Consider the following 26256-nt stretch of genomic DNA (forward strand, 5'->3'; position numbering starts at 1 on the left):
TATCACAATTTCTTACAAATTTCTTTGGAAGCCAAAATGATCGAGTAAATCGTTTCTGTCTTGGAGAATGCATTGAGATCGAGAACTTTTTAAGCAAATTGTGTTATTGTATAGTGGAAATTTAATTTTTTTTTGTTAATAATGGATGTGTCTCAACGTTTAACAAGACATGTGACGAATGAAGAATCAGCTAGAATCATCGCGTTCATACAAGATGGCCGCAGTCAAAGATACGTCTCCGGGGTAATTGGAGTTCAACAAAACATCATATCCAGAGTTGTTATTCGCTACCAAGAAACAGGGCAGCTAACCAGAAGACCCGTACAAGGTCGCGGAAGGGTAACTTCGGTAGTACCACCGCTCGAAGGCTGCAAACAGATCTGTTGGCTCCTCGTATTACCGAATAAGCCTACAAACAATTTGAAATAGGCTGAGAGAAGCAGGTATAAGAACCAGAGTGCCAGCTAGAGGTCCATATCTTACCAGAAAACATCGAGTAGCAAGATTGGAATTTGCTCGAGAACACGCAAATTGGAATATTCAAGACTGGTCCAATATTTTATTCACGGATGAATCAAGATTTTGTCTGTATTCATCAGATAAGCGTGTACTAGTACATAGGCGACGTGGTGAACGGCACGATCAGGTTATTTTTTGTCAAACTGAAAGCTTCGGTGGCGGTTCTATCATGGTTTAGGGAGGAATTTCTTTCGAGGGTCGCACGGAGTTAGTACCAGTGAATAATGGAAGACTAAATGCTGTCAGGTACAAAACCAATATCCTAGAATCCCATGTACTGCCCTATATGCCTCATATCGATGACAACTCTGTGCTAATGCACGATAATGCTCGTCCACACGCTGCTAGAGTGGTTCGGCAGTACTCAGAAGAGGTCGAGATACCCGCCCTGAATGGGCCTGCACGTAGCCCGGACATTAACCCAATAGAGAATGTCTGGGACCATCTAGGATGGTACATTCAGCAACATCCGGCACCAATAAGAACACTAGATGATAATCAAAATGTTCTTTTCAACTTCTGGGAAAACATGCCGCAAGGATACGTCAAGAACCTGCTTAGAAGCCTTCCAAGACGAATGGAAACTGTAATTAGAGCGAGGGGCGGCAACACACGCTATTAGAAATTAGCTGGTTTTAGTTTAAGCACCGTTCATTTTTTTTGTATAGATGTTTTGCATATTTTTTATGTTTTGGTAAATCGAACTTTTTTTCCTCTGTAGATTAAACTGATATAAAATAAATGTTGCAAAAGGCCTATCTATTGGTGTTTTAATTCGTAATAATAATAAAATTCGAAAAACAGGCAACACATTTATAATATTTAAAAAGTAATGAGTGATGCGAAAATTTTTGTGGGGTGTATATTTATTAAAAAAATAGTTTACGGTTTTTAAATCATATATATTGACAATATTTATAGTTTACATCTAATAAACATGGCCCACATTTGTTAAAAATAAAAAAAATATCAATTAGCTCTACTTTTTCCTTTTATGGGGGGTTGTACTTTCTTTTTTTAAAAACCATCATGGCAGAATATAAATCAACAATATAAACAAAATAGTTATTTATGTAACAAGTGTGAAGTAGTTTCTTTTTTTCGACGAATGTGATTATTGATGACAATCACAAAGTCGAGAAAAGGCCTTTACACACGAATTGCATGCAATATTTTTTTTACTTGCGAAAATTTCAGCAAAATACAGAAATCTCTACGCACTAGGATATAAAGTAAGTTTAATTTTTCATTAGAACAAACTTTCTCATCAAATATATTATATATTTATTGATATTTTGAACATTTTAATAAAAATAAGAACAAATTAAGAAAACAACAGACGAATTCAATCAGTAATAAAACTAATATTACTTTTTACACTTGGTGCAGCTACAGAATTTGTCAACTATTCTCTCCGGTATGCATAGATATTACCTAAAAATAATAATTACTACATATAAATCGGACTGAGGGTGACTTGAACCTGGGACCTCGCGCATATGAGTCTTGTACTCTAGCCGCTACGCCTCAGAGGTAATAATAATAATTTTCTTTACGCACTACTGCTTAAAATATGTTTTACACACTAGAAAGTGTACTTTACGCACGGTAGTAGAAAAACAAACTTTTAATTTGTATCAATAATCTGCAGCGATGCTGTCGTGTGAACACAGTTTAACATAAAACATAAACATTTTATTAAATCTATTTTAAGTTCAATAAACCATATCTAATGGTCACGTAGAAACCAGGTCTAACCAGATAACTAGGAAATATATTTCGAAATCAGATAATATGTACGTATATTTGGTGAACAAGTATGATAAGATAAAAAGTTATTTTGTACAAGTCAAATATATTTTGTGGCTGATAATATTTAATGAAAATAGTAGAGACAATGATGGAAGAATTGAATACATTTTTATCCTTTGCTTTAATAAATAAAAAATAAGTTATTTATATTCAAAATAATTTCAATCAAATATACACCCCACGAAGATTATCGCATCACTAATTATTTTTTAAATATTTTAAATGTGTTGCCTGTTTTTCGAATTTTATTATTATTACGAATTAAAACACCAATAGATACGCCTTTTGCAACATTTATTTTATATCAGTCTAATCTACAATTGTACAAAACCTCTATTCAAAAAAATGAACGGTGCTTAAACTGAAACCGGCCAAAGAATTTCTAATAGCGTGTGTTGCCGCCCCTCGCTCTAATTACAGTTTCCATTCGTCTTGGAAGGCTTCTAAACAGGTTCTAGACGTATCTTTTCGGCATGTTTTCCCAGGAGTTAAAAAGAACATTTTGATTATCCTCCAGTGTTCTTATTGGTGCCGGATGTTGCTGAATTTGCCATCCTAGATGGTCCCATACATGCTCTATTGGGTTAAGGTCCGGGCTACGTGCAGGCCAATTCAGGGCGGGTATCTCGACCTCTTCTAAGTACTGCCGAACCACTCTAGCGGCATGCGGACGAGCATTATCGTGCATTAGCACAGAGTTGTCACCGATATGAGGCATATAGGGCAGTACATGGGATTCTAGGATATTGGTTTTGTACCTGACAGCATTTAGTCTTCCATTATTCACTGGTACTAACTCCGTGCGACCCTCGAAAGAAATTCCTCCCTAAACCATGATAGAACCGCCACCGAAGCTTTCAGTTTGACAAAAAATAACCTGATCGTGGCGTTCACCACGTCGCCTATGTACTAGTACACGCATATCTGATGAATACAGACAAAATCTTGATTCATCCGTGAATAAAATATTGCACCAATCTTGAATATTCAAATTTGCGTGTTCTCGAGCAAATTCCAATCCTGCTACTCGATGTTCTCTGGTAACCCAACAGAGACACAAATAAAATCTAAATATAAAGTATACACAAGAAAACTAAAATATGTAAAAATTTGTATTACAAATTAATAACAATATTAAACCATTGCGTAGCATGCTCTGGATTAAATATTAGTTTATATAGTAGGAGGCACTTTCCAATAAATATGCCTTCAAATTATTGCAAAATTCGGAAAACGATGTTATAGATTTGATGTCAATTGGCAAATGATTGTGCATTTTTTTGCTTTGTAAAGTATTGAGCCATTAACTAATTCTACACGTGGAATAGGTGGATAAAGTTCGTGCTCAGCGATACTAAGTGGATAACCGTGCAACGATATTTCTGAAATTGGAGAAGCTTGTTTACGAATCAGGTAAACGGATTCAAAGATGAATAAGGAAGCAAAAGTTAGAATTTTTAATCTTTGAAAGAGGTCCTTGCAGTGAGCCCGTGTAAATATCATAAAATTAAAGAAGTTTTTCATCTGTCACTTACAAAAAAGTCGAGAGTTGGCTATAAATTTATACTTCAAATTTAACAATTTGGAATTTAGTTTTTCTAGTAATTGAATTGTTATTAATCTTTTTTTTTCCGAAATTTTGGGCTCAACTTTGAAGCACTATATCTCCTCAGGGATGCAAATTGGTATAAAGATAAATTTCTCCCAAACTCCATATTTTGAGCTCGTCTATATGCCGGGACAACCTGTATATCTACATGATAATCAGTTAAATTCTGTGTATTTTTTCAAATCTTTCTAATTGCTCAAAATTTGTAAATGCAATGATCTATTTGAAGATGATTCAATTCAGTGATTCCCAAAGTGGCCAAGGGGCACTCCCAGGGGTCCGCAGGAAGCTCTACAACAGGGGTATACTTGAATTTCTATTGCTAGATCTGATTTTTTGACGTGCAGAAGTATCAACTAAAACTATCAATGAGTATTTTGAAATTGGTATGAGAGGCAAAAAAGTTTGGGACTTCTGATTTAGTTAGGCGAGGAACAATTAATATTTTATAAATACCCAAGGCACTCATATCAAATTAAGAAATGAATTTTCATCTAACAAACCGTCAGTCCACGTGGACTCATCATCTCCATCGTAATCATAAATGCATTTCTATTGGCCGAAGCTGTCGGAAGGCGTATGTATACGATATCTTCGAAATATTCCTGCCAAACAGTCTGTGATAAGTAGTGGCGTGGTTTAAATAAGGAAAATATTGAGCAATCTGATAATACAATCATTATAAGAATTGCTGAGTTAACTAGAGTAAATAAATTTTCCATTTATCGAGTAGTCACGAAAGGGGTTGTTGTGGATCATTCACAGAACCGAAAAACATTTAAAGAAAAACTGAAAGAAGTCAGTTGACAAAGCTACTCAAGATTTTATACGCAGGACAATTTATAGTTTATATAAGGAGAACAGATTATCCAGAATACAATTATACCAGTTTAGAAACATATTGCGTAAAGTTTTGTCTCAGTATGTGGTAAAACACAAAAAACTGAATAAACGGATGGTAATAACCGAATCGTCAAGGATAGTTCGATGGCGACAAGATTATTTGCGTCAGATAAAAGACTGCCGAAGTTCTAATTGACGAATGGGGTACAAAAAGGGCTCAGTTCACGTCCGGTACCCTGTTTAAACCAAACTCCCTTACAAGCAGGTACGTTTTACTCGTCTATTTACGTTTTATGATTCAATAGTCAGTTGTGGCAAGTTCCAAGTTGGACTACAACTAAGTGCATTTGTTTAAATAACGGCGTATAATGCAATCCATTTTATAATGAATCGGGTTTTTATAATCTGCAATTGATATTGGAAGAACTATACGTTCGCTGCGAAAGGCATCAGCGTTGAAAAAAAATTGGTTAATCATTTTCTACAATGAAAGAAAATATTTAAATAGATTTTAATAGATTAAATCATATAGTATCTGATTTAGAATTCTGTTGAAGTATCACATCAGCACAAATTGTTCTCGCACACGCCTTGTGTGTTTACATAATTCATCATGTCCGATCATCTAACGTAAAGTGTCGTTATGATTCAATTTCTAGCTTTAGTTTGTTGGCATTGACGCTTCCCTGATATGGTTTAAATTTCAGAATCTCAAAGATACACTCTGAAAAAGTGACTCTTGAATAGAGTTGCCACCTGTTTTATTCGCAATTTTAAGTACATTTGTAGTTTGTTATAAGAAATTTACATAGTATATAGTTTCACTTACATCATTATACATAACTTTCTTTCAACACAAATACGAATCAATCGACAAATTGTATCGAAATCACCAACACATCTACAGAGATTCCATCAACATTTATAGAGATATACATACTCCATCTGCATCCAATCCAATAAATATTAATAATTGTCCAGGAGGTACAATCAACATTACTTTTTGCAAATAATTAATAAATTAATATTGACATTGCAAATATCATTAAGTGCATTGTATTGTTCAATAAATAAAATGTTTATAATTCTCTATTATTTATTTTATTTCCTCAGTGTAATTGAAAATGTTTTGGATCTTATGCGTCGTCTAAAAAATGTTGTGTACGCCTCGTCTGTACGACTTGTCTGTTGCGGTTTCAGACTCGTCCAACAAAGTAGCACTTTCAGTCCTTGGCATACAAATAACTATTTATGAATGTATCATGTAAATAGAAAACTTCAATAAGCTTTACTAAAGTCTATTTATAGAAGAAAAATTGTATATCAAAACATATTCAATCATAGTGCACGTGATTAGGGTTGATACAGGACCGCACTCCGCACTTAAGAGAAATAATTTGCGGTTTGTACAACAGATTAATAATATTAATTATGAATAATTATGCACAATTATTATTACAGAAATATACAATGTACATACATTTTCTACCCCATTCTCTTATTCCCCATCGAATGACATTGAGCTCCCACTGACATTAACATTTATAATAAAGGGCACACCTTGTACATCAATGACAATTTCCATATTCCACGGTTTGTTTTACCACTATCAAGAGTAATTCTTCATTAGATCCATGAAAAACATTTTTTTAACGTCACTAAATTTAATTTCGGTAGACCCTTGAAGAAGAATTATTTGCCGTTTTGTAAATAACGTCATCAGTAAGATAATAGGATGCCGACCCTGCACTACACCTAATCTAGTGGCTTCTTCAGCGATGCGGCGCTAGCCCCTCTCACGAGGCTTTTTATTGGTGGTATATTATGATGCCACTGATTTGAACTAATAACGATGCCGCGCCGCGCTTCGCCCGGAATGTTTACGTGCTGATCACGCAATGATCATTGTTTTGATTTGCGGAAATAAACAAAAATATGCCAGTAAATATGCCCTCAAATTATTGCGGGAAAAGATAATATCGATTTGATTTCAATTGGCAAGTGATTGTGCATTTTTTTGCACTGTAAACTTTTGAGCCCTTAACAAATTCTGAGCGTGGAGTAGGTGGGTACAGTTCGTACAACGATGTTTCTGAAATTGGAGAAGCGTGCTTACGAATTAGGCAAACGGATTCAAAGATGATTAAGGAAGCAAGTGCCAGAATTTTTAATCTTTTAACAATTTGGAATTTAGTTTTTCTAGTAGTTCAATTGATATATTATAATCTTTTTTTTTTCGAAATTTTGGGGCTCAACTTTGAAGCTCTATAACTCCTCAAGCATTCAAATTGGTATAAAGGTAAATTGCTCCCAATCTCCATATTTTGAGCTCCTCTATACGCCGGGACAACCTATATATCTACAGGATAATCAGTTAAAACTTTTTATGTTGTTTTATGTACATGTAATCAGTCTATTAGTGAAACTATCATAACAACCAAACTCCATCCTAAAAATTGAAATTTTGAATCGACAAATGTACTTGTAAAATACTTTGCACGGTACAGTTAATTGCTTGTTGTTGTCATCGATTTAACTTTCGGTAATATAGAATTTTTTGGAATCAACATAATACATTTTTGTAATTTGTTCCATTATTTATTGTTAGAGATAGAGTTTAACATTTTAAATATCTATTCAAAGTCCTTTATTTTCTAATTGTATACCATCTACTTGAATAAACGTTTATTCTTTTCAGTGTAGTTTTCTTTTACCAAAGCCTACGCCCTAATATATTACGCTACTATCCTATTTCCGCTTTGAAAGACAGGCCACGCCGTGCCAGAACTTGACGAAGTAACGAACACGTCATCCCGTGACTCACTGGTCTTGAATATCTGGTAATCTGGTTCAAATCGGGGGCCTCTCTCGAGGATGCTTCTTTTAAAAAGATGTTTCATGAAAATTGACCACGCGATTGAATTCGAAAACATTGGTGACGGATGACATATTTAAAATGGGGCGTATGAACTGCTAATATCGGTTTATCTAAAAACTTTTCGAAAGAAGGAACCAAATGTCAGTTTCTGTTGAGCGGAAATTTCACTATTCTTAAACTATAAAATAAATTAGAAATTAAACTTTTAAATTATATTAAATTTGGATCTTTATTATAAAAAAACACTAATGGTAGGTATAATCTAACAAACAACACATGAAATTAATCAGCAAAACATTCAGTTGGTAATAAACTTCGAATTCCAGCACCCATAGCGAAGGGATTTGAATAATTCTTGGAAACCGAGCTCCAACGGTACCTTTTAGAGGATTGCGGAGTATATTGCTTTCAGTTATTCAAGTTTTTGTGATGCTATCTTAGCTAACTCGGTCATAGGACTATGCTAGGACATGTTGCGCCAAGCCTCAACCCCCTACAAGCGGAATTGCGACGATGGTGATAGTTTATATCTAAACAAGACCGAATCCTGAGCTGCAACGCCATCCTTCTTTGTAAAACAGCAGCCAGGGTCTTTGCTGCATTAAACTCAATCAGATTACTTCCACTCTACTCCAGAACGGTTTTAAGATCGGTATTGATCGTTGCTGTACAGGAGAAAAAGGGTAGGTGACATGAAGCATCCCTGGGGATGCACCAGCGTTGACCCCATCCTCTCTAATCCATCCATCGATAGCTAACTGGATGGATCGGTCTTTGGGAAATGTTCTCAATTCATTTAGAAGATTGACATACCAAACTCTGTCAAATGCCTTCGATATGCCCACTGCGATTGCTCTGGATTCCATATATGTCTCTATCTATGTTTACGAAGGCTGTATTGATCGTCGTTGATGATGTTAGTAGACTCAAGATATGTTGGTTAGGTTAGGACTTTCTTCATGACATTGGCAATGGGTGGGACTTGAGCAATGATTGATGGGAACTGTCTTTTTTGTTTTTTTTTTTTGTATGATGCTTTGCGGACCAGGACGAGCTGCAAGTCATTATGCGTGTAACTTGAGGCAATACTATTTGCTGTGGGGTTACTTAAAAAACATTGTTCTCAAAAAAAAATTCCTAGAATAATTCAGTACTCTGTGATGTTACAAGATATATTTGAAAATTTTGAAAATATAGTTTCGATAAGTACTAACTTCCTTCTTAATCTGTTATTTCAATTTCGCATATCATGTAGCTTCGATTTCGAATTTATGGAATTTAGATAAAAAACTTTTGACATTTTTAATGATTTCAAAATCGAAAAAATACCTAAAACACGTGTGTATGTAGACAATTGAAGAAGGTCACAAGTTCAAGTCTACGATTTGGACTTTTCCATTATGAATTTCTAGGCCGTCTCTACGTAATTTATAAAATAGGTTATAAGAATGCGTAGTAAAATAAAAAAAACTTCATTTTCATTAAAATCATTATAGACCTTATTGCGTTTCGAAACAGTAACAAATCACCATAGTCTTTAACAATCGACACATCTGAAATTCCAATTTTGACCTTATTCTGATTGACATGAGAGTGAGGCACAGGCGATGAAAGAACTGCTTTTGAAATGAACCAGACACACAATTTTAATGATAACGTTAATGGTCATTATATGAAAATGAAGAACAGTGCTTTGTTGGAGTTCACAATAATGAATATTTAATAGCTACAAGGTGTTTAAAGAAAGATTTAATTCCTAAAATTATGAAAACATTTGATCTACTTTCGGAAATCTGTCATTGAAATATTATTGAAAAGGATTTATTTCGATGAAGTTTACTTGTACAAATACGAATTTTAAATTAATTTAAACAAATATTTTGGAAAATAGTTCGATTATTATCGATAAATCCCATATATAATTATATACAGAAGTCGGCATAAGTCAATGTAACAAATTTGCATTAAGAGAAAAAAAAAACAGCGTCAAAATTAATTTATTAAAAGAAATTACAGAAGGATTCGAAAAAGGGTTACTGTAATTGTTCAAATTGAAGCCCATCTTGATTAATGCATTTACGGCAAAGTTTCTCAACGGAGAGGCAGGTCGGGCAAAGCATATCCACGAAGAGTTTCAAATTCTTCTTCAATTGCAGTTCGGAGATCGGGAAAAGTATTCTTACTTCATTGTAAAGGCCCCACGGAAAGAAATCAGAGGGTATCCAGGTCACATGACCGTGCGAGCCACTCAGCGAATCCTCATCTATCTATCCATTCTCCAAAATGAACATTAAGGTACTTCCGCCTACATAACGTGTAGTGCGACGTTCATGAAATGACGGATGTTCGCGAGTTTTGGATCGTTGTCCATTTGGCCACGTAAATCTTCGAGAATTTCCAGATAACTTTGACCCGTCAAAAAAGTACGAAGCTACGAGAGTTTCTGCATTGATACCTGTGAGGTGAGGATTCGGATACTGGTTGTTCCAGTATGCCGATTGAAGCTGGAAGTTGCTTCATCCGACCACAAAATGGAATAGTGGATCTGCGGATAATCCTGACTGCACTAGAGGTACCACTCTCAAAATTCCAATATGCAATCGAAGTCATCCTCGTGAAGTGCGTGGAGACTCGATAGCGCATGCTTAAATAACGATTTGAGGTTTTCCTGATAGCCCCACTGCAGATTGTTTCGGCTGCTCAACTAACGCCAGTGCCACTGTTTTCATATATTTGTTAGTTGTTACAGATACCGGTCGTTCAGAGCTCTGCGCGTCGGCAACAGAGCCCGTTTTTAAGAATTTCTGGAACGTCTGTTAAACGATTTGATAGCGGGGAGTTTTGAAATTGTTGTTGACATTCGTAATACGCGTTCAAAGCTCTTTTTTGAAGCGTGAACTTGTATCGGTTTTGAATTCCGAAAACGCGTCAACTCGAAGAACACTTGTTGTCATGACACAGACACTGTCTGAGCCACGAACATGCATCTTTTTCGACAGTGTGACAAACTTATGAGCGTTTCTGGACTTATGCCGACTTCTGTATAAGATACACCACCAAGGTGTTTATTTTTGAACTTGCTTGAACTTTCTGATCAAAAAGTTGAAATTATTATCAACAATGTCCACTAATGCTTCAAAGGGTGTGGTTTTTATGGCAAGTAAGTAAAATGAAAATGGTTTGCTTCACAAGCAGCGCTGCAATCGTATGGTTTGATTTCATTCGCTAGCAACTTCACTGGCGCAATTAAAGACCCTGATAGATTATTTGCTGATAAAAGCAGTTGTTGGACGACCAGTGTGATGACGTCTCCAACGGGTCTTGCCTCCCGGAATGTTTTAATTAAACTGCTTACAATTGACGAATTTGCCGAATTGACAAATTTGAATCTTGCGTTAATTTTGGGACACCCTTTAAAAACATAATCCATATACCATTATAAATAAATTTGTTTTATATATTTTTTTTGTATTTGAGAAGGTACTGCTTATATTTTCAATGGATATGCAGTGAAATTAAATTAAATAAAATTCATTTCATTGAAGTTATTTTGGAGAAACTCGTTATCATATCTCCCCGCAGCTTGTTTTGCATCACGTGACGTCATTCGAAATGTAATAATCTTGCTGAAAAAATACAAGTTCTTTCACAAATTGTTATTGTGTTAATTAATCAGTATGGCTTCATCAATATTTATCTTAACAGTCAATTTGTTTTTAGGAACAAATTAGTGTCTAGGATATCACGAAAAACTTTATATTTAACAAAATTGATAAGGGGCTTGAATCCTTTTACTTTCAAAATACATCTTCTGGAATTTCATAGCAAAATTCGAAATAATAATATAATAAATTGTACGCACGCGTTTTCGGTGCTCCACAAGCTGTTTGGAGCTCGCGAAATGGGTCCTTAGACCGGCCCTGTCAACGTACAATCGAATTTTAAAATTCGGCGAATTCGCGCGGCGCCTTTAATTTGTTTTTTATAAATAGCAGAAGCGCTTTTAATGAACTTTTTATTATAGAAGGTTTATTACAGTATTTCTTTTAAACAATTTCTAGGAAAGTCTATTTATTTATTTTTTGTGTTTCTTTTTGTTCTAGAGCTTTGTAGAATTTTATTTATGGTATATAAATAAGTTTATGTAGCGCAGTAAGTTCAGTTTTAAATAAATGGTCATAGCGAAAAGAACAAATTAGTAACAGTGATCGTAAAAAATGTTTAAGTGATATTTATAAGTAAATTATTATAAATTGGGGGAATGTAAGAGACAGTGTTTATTAATTCACCCCACGAATAGAAAGAGTGTAAATAAATACGAAAAACGTTACAGGAGCGATCGACAGCTACTCTTTAAACTTTAAATGTATTTTCTTCGAAATAGCATTTACTAGAAAATTGTGAAAAAATTGAAAAAAAGGTGGTGGTGGTAAATTGTAATATATGCTACCTTCGTCTTTAAGAAACTCATCGAATTTTTTGTTTTAGATTTACCAAATATCAGCACCGTGGGTTGATATCATTTTCGCAGTCTCAGCTTTGGCGCCCTCTATAAAATGATGTTGAAGAAAAAAATGTATAATAAAAAAAATTAAACAAAAAGTTTTATATGGAATTATAATAAAGAAAACGAGGGAAAAATATTTAATTATGCGTCATTTTTTACCCTTATAACCGATACTAGTCCCACAGAAACAGCGTTAAATGTCAAAGCGTTTTGTACCAAAATAAATGAATCCCAAGACCACGAAACGATCGCGTGTTCAGGATCTTCTTCATACACTATATTGAAATTAATTTATAGATTTTTGTTGTTTTTTTGTCCCGAAAATGTTCCTTTAGTCAAGGTCAGAGGAAGCAAGTAATTAATTTCTATGAAAATTTCGGTTGCTAGCTTGAACGTTCGCGTTTCTTGGGTTTTATCCAAAATTCTATGAAAAGAAGATTATTGCCAATAAATACACCGTAATTGCATAGTATATTAAGTATGTTTTATACTTACATTCAATACTCACTGGTAAAAATAGGCACAAGTTAAATTTAGTTTCAGCTAAGTAAATAAATACAAAAATTACATCGAGCTTCGCGGAACAAAAGAAACAAAACAGAAGGTTTCGTTATTTATTTGCCGTTAAGCAATACAAGAAGAATTTTAAGGATAATCGACAAACAATTCGGAAAAATAGGGGTACGTTGACAAAAAATCCGTACATTTTTAAAAAACAGTTCGTAATTTGGCAGTTGTCAATCGTCACCAGTATTAACTTTTAATTTCAAATACTGAAATACTAAAAGAAAAAGAACGACGTAAAGTATTGCCAAGTTTTATGAGCAATATCAAGATCTGAAAAAAATATTTACGTTTAATCACACAAGAACGGGAATAGCCAGACAAACAATTTACGATTTGTGTCAGCGTGTTTTTCGATTGAAAAAAGTCAGGATTAGACACAAAAGCAAAAAAAAATGTCCGAAAAAGAAGAGAGAAACTTTGATTGGAACAACTCACGGAAAACTGGCTGTCAGTTTGCGAAAATTGGGCTGAAAATTGAGAATCGATAAGAAACATGTAAGCAACTTCTAAAGGAACAGAATGTAGTTCAAAAATCCAGAAAAAGGGCACCCAAATATTCTGAGAAGCAACAAATGGAACAAAAAACAAAACTCGGAGGTCTCGGTGACAATAATACTAATTAATGTCAAAAAGGGGTCAAAAAGTTAATTCAGAAGTGTTTTTCAAAAGTTCAACTCGAAAGTGATGGTATGATTGACGATATTTTCCCATAGTCGATCTTTAGCAAAAATTTCGTATGCTTGGGGGTTGATCATTTCCCATAAGTATAAAATCTCAATAAATGAATATAACTGTTATAAATGCACATCATGGAATGATAAATTTCATTATTCAACTATTTGAGAAATTTCATCAAAGTTAAAATTTATCTTAGTCACTTGATGACAGCTTGATCAACTTTATGTTTATTCATTTATTATTTATTTATTCAGATGAGTTCAAGTATCTCCCATATCAAATGTTTCAAATATTTAACAAAACAGAACCAGATAAAATATAAGTACCACCACAAAGACAATTACAATAGATATTAGAGATTCGTCCATTCAAGGAACAATGCTCGCACATTTGGAGCTCAGTTCTCAAGCATACTCTGAAGATGCTCGACTCAATACAGAAGAGAGCGACTCGATTCGATAAGCGATTCAGAATTGACCAGAAACTTGGACAGCTTAGAATATAGAAGAAAGTTCACTGACCTGCTTCTGTTTTACCGGCAAATGCTCTGTTCAACATAATCCCGCCTAGAGCAGTTTTTGTAAGACCTACTCGTCATGCAGACGTCTGCAGACGCTCAGAACTTCAATTCATCGGGACTTATTGCTTTTGAGAAGTGCAGCTCTGTGGAATCAGGCACGTCTTTAACGCGCACTACAGCCTGGAGAAGTTCAAGATCAATATCCACAGGCATCTCCACACGGTAGGCACTAGAAATTACTCGAGGGTGATAGGGTTTACCATCTTGTGCTAGCTTTTTACAAAAAAAGAGTGATAGCTCATCAAATCGTGGAAGATCTTCAAGCTAAGACAATTGTTACAATTACAGTTAAATAAAGCAAAGAAAAAGACTTGATTCAGCTACAGATGAAAGAGCTCCGAAGCCTTGTAGAGATTACACCAATTTTTTCTTATTACAAAATTTTGTAAAACATTTTTCTCTTTTAATACAAGGATTATAATTTAAGTCCACTATGAGTAAAGTGTCAATTACAGAAAAGGTAAGATGTTACACAATTAGTTTAAAAGAAGGAATTGTGTGGAAAATCTTTTTTCTTATCCCGAAAAAAATTGATTTTGTTTCTTTATTACTTTCAACTACGAGCTGCCGATGTGTTTTTCTAGAAATTCTATAACCGCCAAAATATATCGAGATTGATGCAGTTTATAAAGAAAAAGCATTCTGAAGGAAATTTTGTGTTTTTACCGGATATTTATTCAGACCAGTGCCTTGGAAAATTGTGAAAAATGAAAGAAAATAGAAGTAGAACGTAGCTAATTAGAAAAGGAAGAGGATTTAATAAAAATAGAAGAAGAAATGTTAAATCTTTTGTATTAAAAATTTTTTCACGTCACCTAAAAATGTAAGTTTTTGGTTTATGTTTATCTTTTGATAAATTCGATAAGAGCTTTTTGTGTTTCAAGCACACAATTATTTTTCTGTCTTTTATTTATTGATTTTTTTCACCTATTATTGACTCAACATCGAAAAAACACTCTAATTTTCAAATGAATATGCTCAGGTCAAAATATCGAGTTATTTAAAAAAAAAGGCGGTGGGCTATTTGTTCATTGAAATCCCTACTTTGTGATGGTGTAAAAATACGTATTACTGAGGTGGATTTTCTCAGAAAATTCAAAAAATATTCGAATCCAATTTTTTTTCAATCATCATATGTAACTTTTCATTAAAATTTATACTTTAATCGATTGAAAAACGTGAGATTCTATGTTACATTTATAAACATAAGTAATCGAAGTGTAAAATTCTAATAAATTGTAAAAAATTATATATAGTGATTTAAGATTTTTTTGCATATTATGAGAAATACTTACCATGGTAATTCATATTTTTTACGCCATCAAAAACCCACTGACTTTGACGTGCGAATTTTCGATTGAAAACTAGGTTGCTTCTCCGTTCAAAATAAGGTGAAAAATATATATTTTAAGTCTAAAAAACAGCAGTTTTTTCCAAAATAATTTTTTATTAAGTATAAATTTTGAGGTTATTTGGAAAAAGTGTGAACACAAACTTGATAGAATTTCTGTAGCTCTACAGCATGAATCGAAATAAACCGTTTTTTACTCTTAAAAGCTCACCCCCTTTCACGTCCCGACCTTTTTTTTTATTTTTGAAATCATTTTCCCAAAAGCTTTTATTCAATTAAATCTACACAAATTCTGATATTAATACTATGAAGTTGTGTTAATAGTTTTAATATAGGTAATAAAGAATACGAGAAATCTTTTAATTTAGAAAAGAAATCCTTTAATTTACCTACTGGAGATTCAATAAATAATTCTTTTAAGAGGATGGTCCCAGAAGTACCTGGCCCAATAAAGAAAACAAAAAAATTTCAGAAATCTTAGCTCCATACACTTTTCCCAGCAATGTTCAATTCGTTTTTTCTAACGAAGTTCAATAAGTTAGAATAACCATTAACTGCCGACACCATCTCCTCATTGTTGAAAATCTTTGAGCAACGAGCCATTTTTTCAGGGGACAAAAAATAATCCGAGGGGGCTAGATCTGACATTGAGGCAGCAATTCAAACTCTAATTCAATAATTTTAGTCATCGCAGTAACGGATATGTGAGCTGGTGTATTGTATTGATGAAACAACAATTTCTTCTTAGCCAAATGCAGCCATTTTTGCTTGATTACTTCGCCCAAACACTGCAATAAGTTCGCATAATACTCGCCGTTGATAGTTCTTCCTTTTTCAAGATAGTAAATCCCAAAAAACCGATGCCATGACATTGCCTGCAGATGGAATGGCCTTTCCCTTTTTTGGAGATGGTTCTCCCTTTTCAAACCAATGTTTTATTTGTTGTTTTGTTTTGGATGTGAAGTGATAGACTTATCATCATACATAGTTAAGAAACGCCGCAAAAAATCGGCTTCATTTATGTGAAACATTGCCAAAGACTCGATGGAAACATCCTCAAGATGCTTGTGAACAAACGGGCAGCTTCTCATGTCCAAATTTTCAGTTAATATGCGATGTACTGCACTTTTTGAAATGTGTACTGTTTGCTAGCTCGCGCACTTTCAGTCGACAACCATCCAGTACCGCTTTGTGGATTTTCTTCATTATTTCTGGGGTCCTCACATCATTTGGTCGACTACTGCGATGATGGTTTCGTTCAAACTCTGCCATCCAATATTTTGTTGTTGATAAAGAAGGAACAGTATTACCCAGAGTAGAAAATAATTCAACTTTTACGTTGGTTGAGCTACGGCCTTTCAAATAAAGATTTGTTTTACATAAGGATTACCACGTTCACTATTGATGGCTGCTAAACAAATACCAAACAACGTTGCGTCTTTAAACTTCAAACATATGCTGTATAGATTGTGTACTTTCTAAAACAGTATTTTCCAAGCAATTACCGCTATCTCTAGGTCAAGCCAGGTACTTCTGGAACTATCCTCGTATATGGAATCCAAGTGATATAAGTAATTTGACAACAGCAATTTCGAAATTCAATACTAAACTTCTAGCTATTAGTAGAAGATTCGATATGAATCCTTTTGAACTATCTTCATTAATAGATATTAATAATACTTTGATAGATACTTATTGGTATCTTGTTAATTCTGCTAGTTTTAAAAATATGAGAATTTATTCAAAATTGGTAGGTCATGCATGTATCGATAAAAGCTGGAAATCTGTTTACGAAGCATTAGTTGCACTTTCTGGTGTACAACGTGACGAAAATGGTTTACTTTTTGATTTTGATCAGTTGAGAGAAGGCAATACCTCTACATTTTATACCAGGGTCATGTCAAATTTAAGCTCGTTTCGTTCGATTTACCCTACAACTATTCCTTTTTTTTGTTTCAAAAATTATCGATCCTGATCTTTTCTATTCCTATTTTATTAATTTATTCATGAAATTTCGGATTTGTAACAATAGATATTTTCCATTTTGATGATTAGGATTTTTTATTATTTTTCTATTCTTCTTAATGCTCTTTCAAATACTACGAATCCAAATTTTTTTTATTGTTTTATTTCAGACCTCAAATCAATTACAAATAACTGTCATCAAGGCCTTAAAAGGAGCAAACAAGCAAGTATTTGGGTACTGCATTATAAGCTTTTTTTGTTTAAGATCAACCCCTGTTTTTAATAAATTATTTTGTATTCTATATATTACTTTTATTTTCTCCAAGTTTTTCATTTCAGTTAGTTTTAGAATTGGATGTGATATTTGTATAACTCAGTCAGCCAAACTATTGAAACTTATTTTTGTTAAAAGACAGTATAGTATGAAATGAAGTTTTCTTGAAAATAATGAAGGTTATGATAAGGCAATTGCTTTACCATCTATATGAAATGGAACTGGAACTGGAAAGTGTAGAAAAAAAATTCTCAATTCGATCCATACAAAGACGTGAGCATAAAAAAGAAGAATATTTTTTTTAATCTCCATGGCAAAGTAAATTTTGTTGAAACAGCAGAATTGTAGTGGGATATTTATACTAAGTCTGCTCAAGAAAATTTCCACAATAAGTTCAACTATTCATTCTGCTATAAAAATTGATTTGGATACTCCAATAGCAGCTAACATCATTTTATATAAAAAGGAAGACCGAAAACTAGTTTTTATTTTCAATTAATAATTCAACACCAACATAGATTTCAGCGGTAGCTTCTCTTAAGTCTTTTGGTTCATAGGTTGATATAAGGAAGCAAAAACATTGCTTTTATTTCTTTATCTTGCAATTCGTCCTCATCAGGATCACTACGTTTATAGCCTGGCGGTGCCTTCACAGCTTTTGAATCTACTGTTTTGTAATTGAGATCAGACTCATCTTAATTAGAAATCTAATCATATGATAAGCTTATTATGAATCGTCTCACAAATATTAAGTTGTAGAATTCTATACCTTGTTTGCCATATATCAAGCCAGCGTTCTCCAGCTGTAGAATCCCCTTCAATCGGCTCATTTCTAACCTCCAAGGCTTTGACTTGCAGATGTGTTTCCGGTATAGGTAGACCCTTATCTTTATGTTGAGTAAACCATAAGAGCAAAGCTTCAATTACTTTTTCATATACAAATTTTTCCGATCTTCGGAATGAGTTAATGTTATTGATCCTCTTGCAGTTGATTTAGCAAAGTTATAATCGTGTGCCACTTTCTGTACAGTTTTGAGCTTTAATAATAATAATGGAAGCATCCATATCAAGTTATCCTTTTCTGAGCAATAAAATAAATATATGTTTCTTTTTGTATCGACCGATTTGTTTGATTATGATTTTTAAATTAAATATGAAGTAAATCTACCTATACGGAATCAAATAATTGATATAATAGTTTTTTCCTTGTGAACTATATTATTATGAAATTTAATCAACTTCGATGTGTGTCTTCAATCTTGTCATATCATCATCTTGTGTTAATTTCCAATTAATTCACTATTACATTTGACATAATCGGAAAATCGTTAAGAAAATTATACATCACCAACCCATTGCTATATATTTACGAAAAAATTTTATAAACATCTAAAAATTATCAATTTCCTTTCATGTGTGTGCTATAAAAACCTTGACAATATCCTCCAAGAATAATGAAATGTTTCATGAATATACATACTTTGAGAATTCTGTAACAATGGGTTTAATGTAGAAAGTCAACAAAAACAACTCTTTATTAAAAGCATTTGAATAGAATTTTTACAAAAAAAAAATAAGGCACTCAACAAACGAAGGTCTGAACGATGAACATGTTGGATTAAAATCAAGTGAATAATTTTGAAGATCAGGCAATTTTATTATTCAAACGATTTGCTAAACAGAATTATACAACTTTCGTTTTTTATTATATAAAGTACAAAAAAAGCTCAGTAGTTTAGTTCTTCCAATAACAACTGCAGAAGACAGTTATACGAGGAACAATCAATATTTCATAAATACGCACGGCACTTATACCAAATTAAGAAATGAAAAATAATGTTCACTCCCACGGTAAACATCTAACAAACCGTCAGTCCACGTGGACTCATCATCACCAGTTTAGAAACATTGCGTCAAGTTTTGTCAGCATGTGGTTTAAAAAACAAAAAAATTGAATAAACGGAAGGTAATAACCGAATCGTCAAGGATAGTTCGATGGCGACAAGATTATTTGCGTCCGATAAAAGTCTACCCAAGTTCTAATAGACGAATGGGGTACAAAAGGGCTCAGTTCACGTCTGGTACCCTGTTTAAACCAAACTCCCTTACAAGCAGGTACGTTTTACTCGTCTATTTGCGTTTTATAATTTAATATTCAGTTGTGGCAAGTTAACGGGGTATAATAATGATTTTTTGGCAGTTCCAAGTAGGACTACAATTAAATGCATCTGTTTAAATAACGGCGTATAATGCTATCCATTTTATAATGATTCCATTGCCTTTTAACGTGTACTATCTCGTATAAGATATACATATTTTTGAAAGTATTCATAAAAATAATAAATTTCTAAAATGAGGTATCTACGCCGTCGGCAAGGGTTTTTATATAAGTTTTTATAATCTGCAATTGATATTGGAAGAACTATAAAACAAACTGGATAAATGGACGAGAGCTGTTTCTTTTTAAAAACTTACGAATAAGATTCGATACTTTTTATAATTGTTTTCATTTGGTACAATGAGATTTTATGGAGTAAATTCACTTTATTGAAATGGTGATAAGAAAAAAATAACATTTTTTATATTAGAACACAGACATCCAGAGTCTCGTTGTTTCTATTTCGAAAAAAGGAGGAACTTCGTGAAGATGTTGGTTTATTACTGAAGAGGCTCTGATATAGGAAATATTTCCCTCTGCAGGACTGGAATTGTGGTGGTTTTTAAGAAGGGTTTCTTTTGGTACGGTATAACTTCATTGCGTGCATGTAGCTTGAAGAATATAAAAATCTGAAAGTACTGGAAGGAAAAAAGTGACTTAATGCATATAACAGCTTTTTGGAGATAGTAATAGATATTTTTCCACTTAACTAAATGCGGGTACAGCTGCAGCTGCATTGGTACCTGTCGTCAGCTATTTGGGTTCACCAGAATACAGAAAAACCTACATCGAAAATGAAAGTCGGTAAAAGTGTGAAATCAAAAAGTAGCTTGTCTTCGAAATTAAGTCGCTAAGGAGCGATTCTTGAGAGCGAATTGTGCGTTGTACGCACGTGAGTTTTACAAAAAGCAAAAAAATTCTGTAATAATCGCAATGGTGGTCACTTAAATGATGTCTCATGCGCTCAAATGATTAAAAAATGGGTAGAGAAATTTGAAGAGACCATATTAACATTAAATAAACCCATCCGGACGTCCAAGTTCTTCACACTTAGACGGTGTTACTCGGTTTGCTCCTTAAGAGCCTGATTTGTCTATTCTGAAGGTGCAGAAATCATCAATGTATCGAATTTTATACAAATAATTGGTGTTGCACTAAACAAAATTTAATTGGTGCAAGAATTGAAGCCTCCTGATGCTGGTCAGAGACTTGACTTAACGTAAACCAGATAATTGAGTAATTTAGTCTGTTTACCAACAATTTGTTTTCAGATGTAGCTCATTTTCATTTAATGGATAAGTCAACAAGCAAAACTGCAGCTTCTGGAGTCTGGAGTAGCGGCGACTAGAGTCCTCCACGGAAGAATTATAGACCAGTTCTTTTCTGACTTTGAAAGGGGATGCACAGTTACGGTGAACTCAGAACGTAGATGGTTATAACCGAAGAACATAGTTCCTGCAGAACGGAAGAACTTCACACACGTCCAATAGATCTCTGCCACGAGTTCGTGTAATTTTTCCAGGTAAATTGATCTCCAGGAGAGGTGACATTAGTTGGCCCCAGGTAATCTCGATTTAACACCTAAGGACTATCCTGTGAGGTTATGTTAAAGTTTACGCTAACAAACCGTCTCCACTGGCACAATTTTGAAAAAAAATATTCGTCACGAAATGGTAGCCTTCTCGGAGAAAGCCTGCCGAGTCGTCAAAGTGTTAAATGTATACCGTAAACACAACGATTTACATTTGGACGATGTTATTTTCAAAAAATAAATTCCTAAGCAATGAATTTTAATATGTAACAAACATTTTTCAATAAAATCTTTACTTTTGTTTGTTTTTTGCTGTTTTTTTCAAATGTGAACTTTCTCTTCAGACACCTTCCAAATAAAACAAAGAAGATGAGAAGGAATAAAAAACTGGATGGTGTAGAAAAATAAACGAACTCTAAACCTTTTAAAAATCATTCAAAAACGAAATAAAAATAATATGGAATAGAGAGGGAATCGACTATGAAAATTATGAAAAAAAAAACAAATTGAAAACGATGAAAGATTAAAAGAACCTAAGAAAAACAATAAAGTAATACAACTAGATATATTGAAATATATCGGGTTACGATGACTTGATCTTGGGACCAGAAAATTCTCAATATTTTCTTTACAGCAAACGAGAACATAATGAAATCTTGTGAGGAGTTGAAGTAAATTATTTCTAACAATATTGCCAGAAATAACACCATATAAAAATGAATTCTTTTCTTTCGATACATCAGTTGAATAAATCACATTCACCTTTCATATTGATAATTCCGTATTATTAAAATTGCACAAATTTTCATTAATTTTCACTACAATTACATTTAATTTTAGGGTAACGTAATTAATAAAACTGAAAAATGGAAAAAGTTGGACAATATTACTGATGAAATGATGACCAGAAGTGATACGCCTATGGATTACTAATATTTCATCTTTTTATTACTCTCTCATCCATATACAGAGATTTTCTTCGTTCAATTGTTGATGTATGTATTTCGAAAAAACAACACTACATGTAGACATACTTCAGTACATCGTTTGACTCATATTCTACTCAATATAAAAAGATTCAACAAGGAAAATAGTTTGAGAGACTATCTGCTACCAAAATCGGGAGTACCTGATTACACCAAAAAAAGAATCAGATTTGTAATTTATTTAGAATTACAACAATACTACTAAACAACCGTAGACTGCCAATGCTAAAATAATGGATTTGGAAAAGATTAAGACGAGAGATATGTTGGACAAACTAGAAGATCTGTTAATATCCGCTTTGAGGAGCACCTAGCTTATTTAATATATGTTCCCGCAATGAATATAAATAATGTAAAAATGAATACAATCGATTGTTAGATGAATTAAAAAGATTTAAGTGAGTCTACTAAAAAGTAGACTGTTTATAGATATGTCTTAAATTTGGAAATCACTAAAAAGAGTTTCGATTAGCTTTACTTTTAAAGATAAAAGTTTCATTCTATCATCTTTTGTGTTAGCTCACTTATTAAATTTTAAAATAAAAATAATTCCAGCTGTTTTAAAGATATTATACACGACACAATCAATTTCAAAGTATTTTTATTGTGATTGATATGGAATATCTAATTCTGAAGTGGTTTCATGATAAACTAAATTATCAATATAACACGAAAATGGGTACAAAAATTTTGGTTTTTTTGCGGAGTAATGAAATTCGACCCTTCGTAGAAACTTCCTACCACTTTTAGGACCAGGACCAGGATAAGTGATTGGTTCTACTTACTTTGTAATATAAGATCTATAACTTTTGATGCCTATAAAAGAAAGATTAGTAAAAAATAGTGAATTAGCCACATCTATATGCTACTCGACCGATTTCACATTCAGATATTTTACCAGTTGTGGCTAGACTTCCGTACCAAGCCGGTGACGGGTCGTGCGTTTTGATATGTAAGATGGGGTGAGGGTGGAGACTCTAAATATTGATTAGGGAGTTAGAATTGCACAAAAAGACGAAGAAGAAGAACCCAATATGCTATCAATATCCACTGATCATTTTTTATAAAAAAGGAATTGTGTGTATTTGTCATATGAAAAATCAGAGCTTCTAGTTCCAATAGAATCTTCTGCAAATTATGTTAGACTTTCCATGTACAGAAAACGTCGACGGAATCATCTTTTTTAAGGAGAAAACGATTTAGTTTTCTGTTGTAAAACCAATGATATAATCAAAATTGTCAATGGAGATTTCTCAATGTTTAGTTCAAATGCTGCAGCACGGAAACCGTCTAGTTCCCATTCCTATTGGTGATACAGAATATATTTCTCCATTCAGTGAACATAAGCTGGAAAATTGTGGCAGCACTACACAGGTAAGTTAATATTTAAGAGAAAAATTTACAATATCAACTAATGAAGAAAAGAAAAATCCCTTGGGAAACTCTTGGAAGTTTTGGGGAACATAAGACTTGAACTGGGATGTTACATGCTCCTTAAAATCCATTTTCTTTACATCAATATCAATTCTGTTTGAAGATTTTTTTGTATTCTTATAAATAAATGTACATTTTTTGCCATGTCATGGTTTGTAAATTAAATCTTATGTATTTATCGTATTAATGATGTTTTAATCTTTTTTCTAAGTACTGAGATGTCTGTCCTACGTAAACAACATCACAATAAATACAGGGAATATAATATTATTTTTGATAATTTATTGTCTCCTTAATACATTAATTGTCATTAATTATGATAAATGTTCTATGATTTTTTAGATGGAAAAACGTTTTTAGTGAAATGTTAATGAGGCAATACTCTAACAAATAAATGAGTACAGCCTGAAGGATTTAAAAGTAGAATTCTACCAAGTGAAACATCCAATGTTTCCATAGTTTTTAAAGGTTGTCTATCTATGACATGACATGATGGCGTTACCTTGTGTCTTTTTCCTCCTCTTTTTCGTACACATAATTTTATTACTGTATTTACAAAATTGATAAACACCAACTCACTGTTTACTTTATCTTACGTCAGACACTGATGTGTAATGAAGTTTGTGTAGAAATTCTCTCAATGGATATCTAAAAAAGATCTGTTTGTGGAAGGCTCCAAAATGCTTGCCGTGGTTTGTGAAAAACACGTGTATTCAAGTGCGTTGCAACTGAATTCAACATCGTTAAAGTTAAAAAATTATAACTGAAAACAGTCTTAGAATGAAAGAGATAAATGTCAAAATGTATTTCATCAAACAATTTTGAGATAATTGATCAAATTTATGCCTAAAACTAATGAAAACTTGATAACCTCATTTGTTTTCTTATATATGACTCCGGATAAAGTTTTTTTTATTGCTAGAACTCAAATATTCACTTCGAAGCACACAATTCTTGTAGACACGTTATCACATCATATGGACATAGATTATTGAATTGTAGAAACCCAATAATCAACAATTAATATATAATTTTCATTATAAATTACCAATGAATTAATTGGCTTGAAAAAATTGTCTTAATAATTTGTTTTTTTACTTGAAAACATAAAAAACAAACAACCAAAAAAATTAAATCTTTATGAGAAAAACAATAAACAAAAAGTATAAAGCTGTTAAAAATGTTTATAAATGTTAATGTCTTCCATTTCCTTAGCACTTTTCGAAGATTTTGGACGTAGAACAATTTTCAACAAATAATTTGTAATTGTGGATTATTTTGAGGGTATATATATTAATATACTGTCAAGATTATCTGCTTAATTAATTAATTAATCTATTAAGTTGAACAGTCAATTTTAACAATAGTTATAAGATACATTCTCTGTCTTCTAAAATTGTTTTCAAACAATAACATTTAATAAAAAAGAAATTGTAATAATACCAATTCAATATTATTATTAATTAAATTAATATAAAAAGGTGATTAATTTGAAATAAACAAGTTTTTAATTTACATTTCAAAAACATTTTGTTATTACCCTCGTATATATTGCAACAGTCCACACGGTTGGTATGCGCCGCTGGAAAAATATCTTTTATCGTGTCAAACCGATCGTATTAACCGAAAAATGAAGAAAAACGCATGACGTAGTGGTTCGTTTTTAAAATAGGCCATCTACAAGAAACATAACCTTTGTTTGACCTTATAATGTAACAAATTTAAAATAATATGTACCCGTGGGCGTTGAAGAAACCCAAACTTACAGAACTAGTGATAATAATACCTCGTGGTGTGTGAGTGTGTCTCGATGATGTCGCAACAAGCAAAAACCTCGTCGGCAGGGACGTCCAAGTATATCGCCGATGCGCGTCTGTGTCTTGGCGCAGACCAGGAGGAACTCGATGAGAGAAAACTAGTGAACACAACACACGTTTCACTGGCCCAAAGGCCTCGGGTATACTGCAGAGTGCAGAAATCGCTGGCTGGCTGGCTGGCTGCCTCCTCTGCCTCGCCAGTGGTGGCCGCCGCCTGTGGCTTATGCCATCTTCGGCTGCGTCAGCACTCCTAGCCCCAAGTCGATCGGGACGGTATCGCGTTGCTAACGCGAACGGATCCAAAAAAAAATAGGCAGCATGACTGTTAATCGATGGATGACAACGAGGGTAACTTCGGCGGATCAACAACGATTCTTACCATCGACAATAGTGCTTCGGAGGCGATTTATTCGTTTCTCTATCTGATCGATAGGCTTAAAACAACGTATTCATGATATATTGTAAACTAAAATACTATCACCATTTTTTTTAACTGTTAAAAACAAATTAATACAAGAAGTTGATAAACTACACTTATTTATATTTCGGAAAAATTCATTTATTGATGAGAAAAAATTTATTTAACGATATTATAAACAGATGGATTTGTTATGCTTGTATTTGACGTTCATTTAGTATATACGAGAGGTTTTAAAAATGAAAGATTCGATGCTCATTTCGTAAAAACGATGGGTTTTTAAAATGAAAAGATGATTTTATGAACATATTATCATTGTTGAGTACGTA

General features: G+C 33.2%; 1 protein-coding gene across 7 annotated transcripts in view; it reads right to left on the reverse strand.

The window, feature by feature from the left end:
- The window catches only part of LOC130891822 (zinc finger protein 208-like), a 176430-nt gene extending 150603 nt beyond the window's left edge, over positions 1-25827 (reverse strand). For 2 of the 7 annotated variants that reach the window (XM_057796843.1, XM_057796837.1), the window contains exon 1: positions 25479-25827. The gene's annotated coding sequence lies outside the window, so the exon portion shown is untranslated. Of the gene's footprint in view, positions 1-25232; positions 25370-25458 lie in introns of all 7 variants that reach the window. The other 5 variants (XM_057796840.1, XM_057796839.1, XM_057796841.1 and 2 more) reach the window with 5 other exon arrangements.
- Positions 25828-26256: the final 429 nt, after the last annotated feature.

This window comes from Diorhabda carinulata, chromosome 3, assembly GCF_026250575.1.
Source record: "Diorhabda carinulata isolate Delta chromosome 3, icDioCari1.1, whole genome shotgun sequence".
NCBI lineage: Eukaryota > Metazoa > Arthropoda > Insecta > Coleoptera > Chrysomelidae > Diorhabda > Diorhabda carinulata.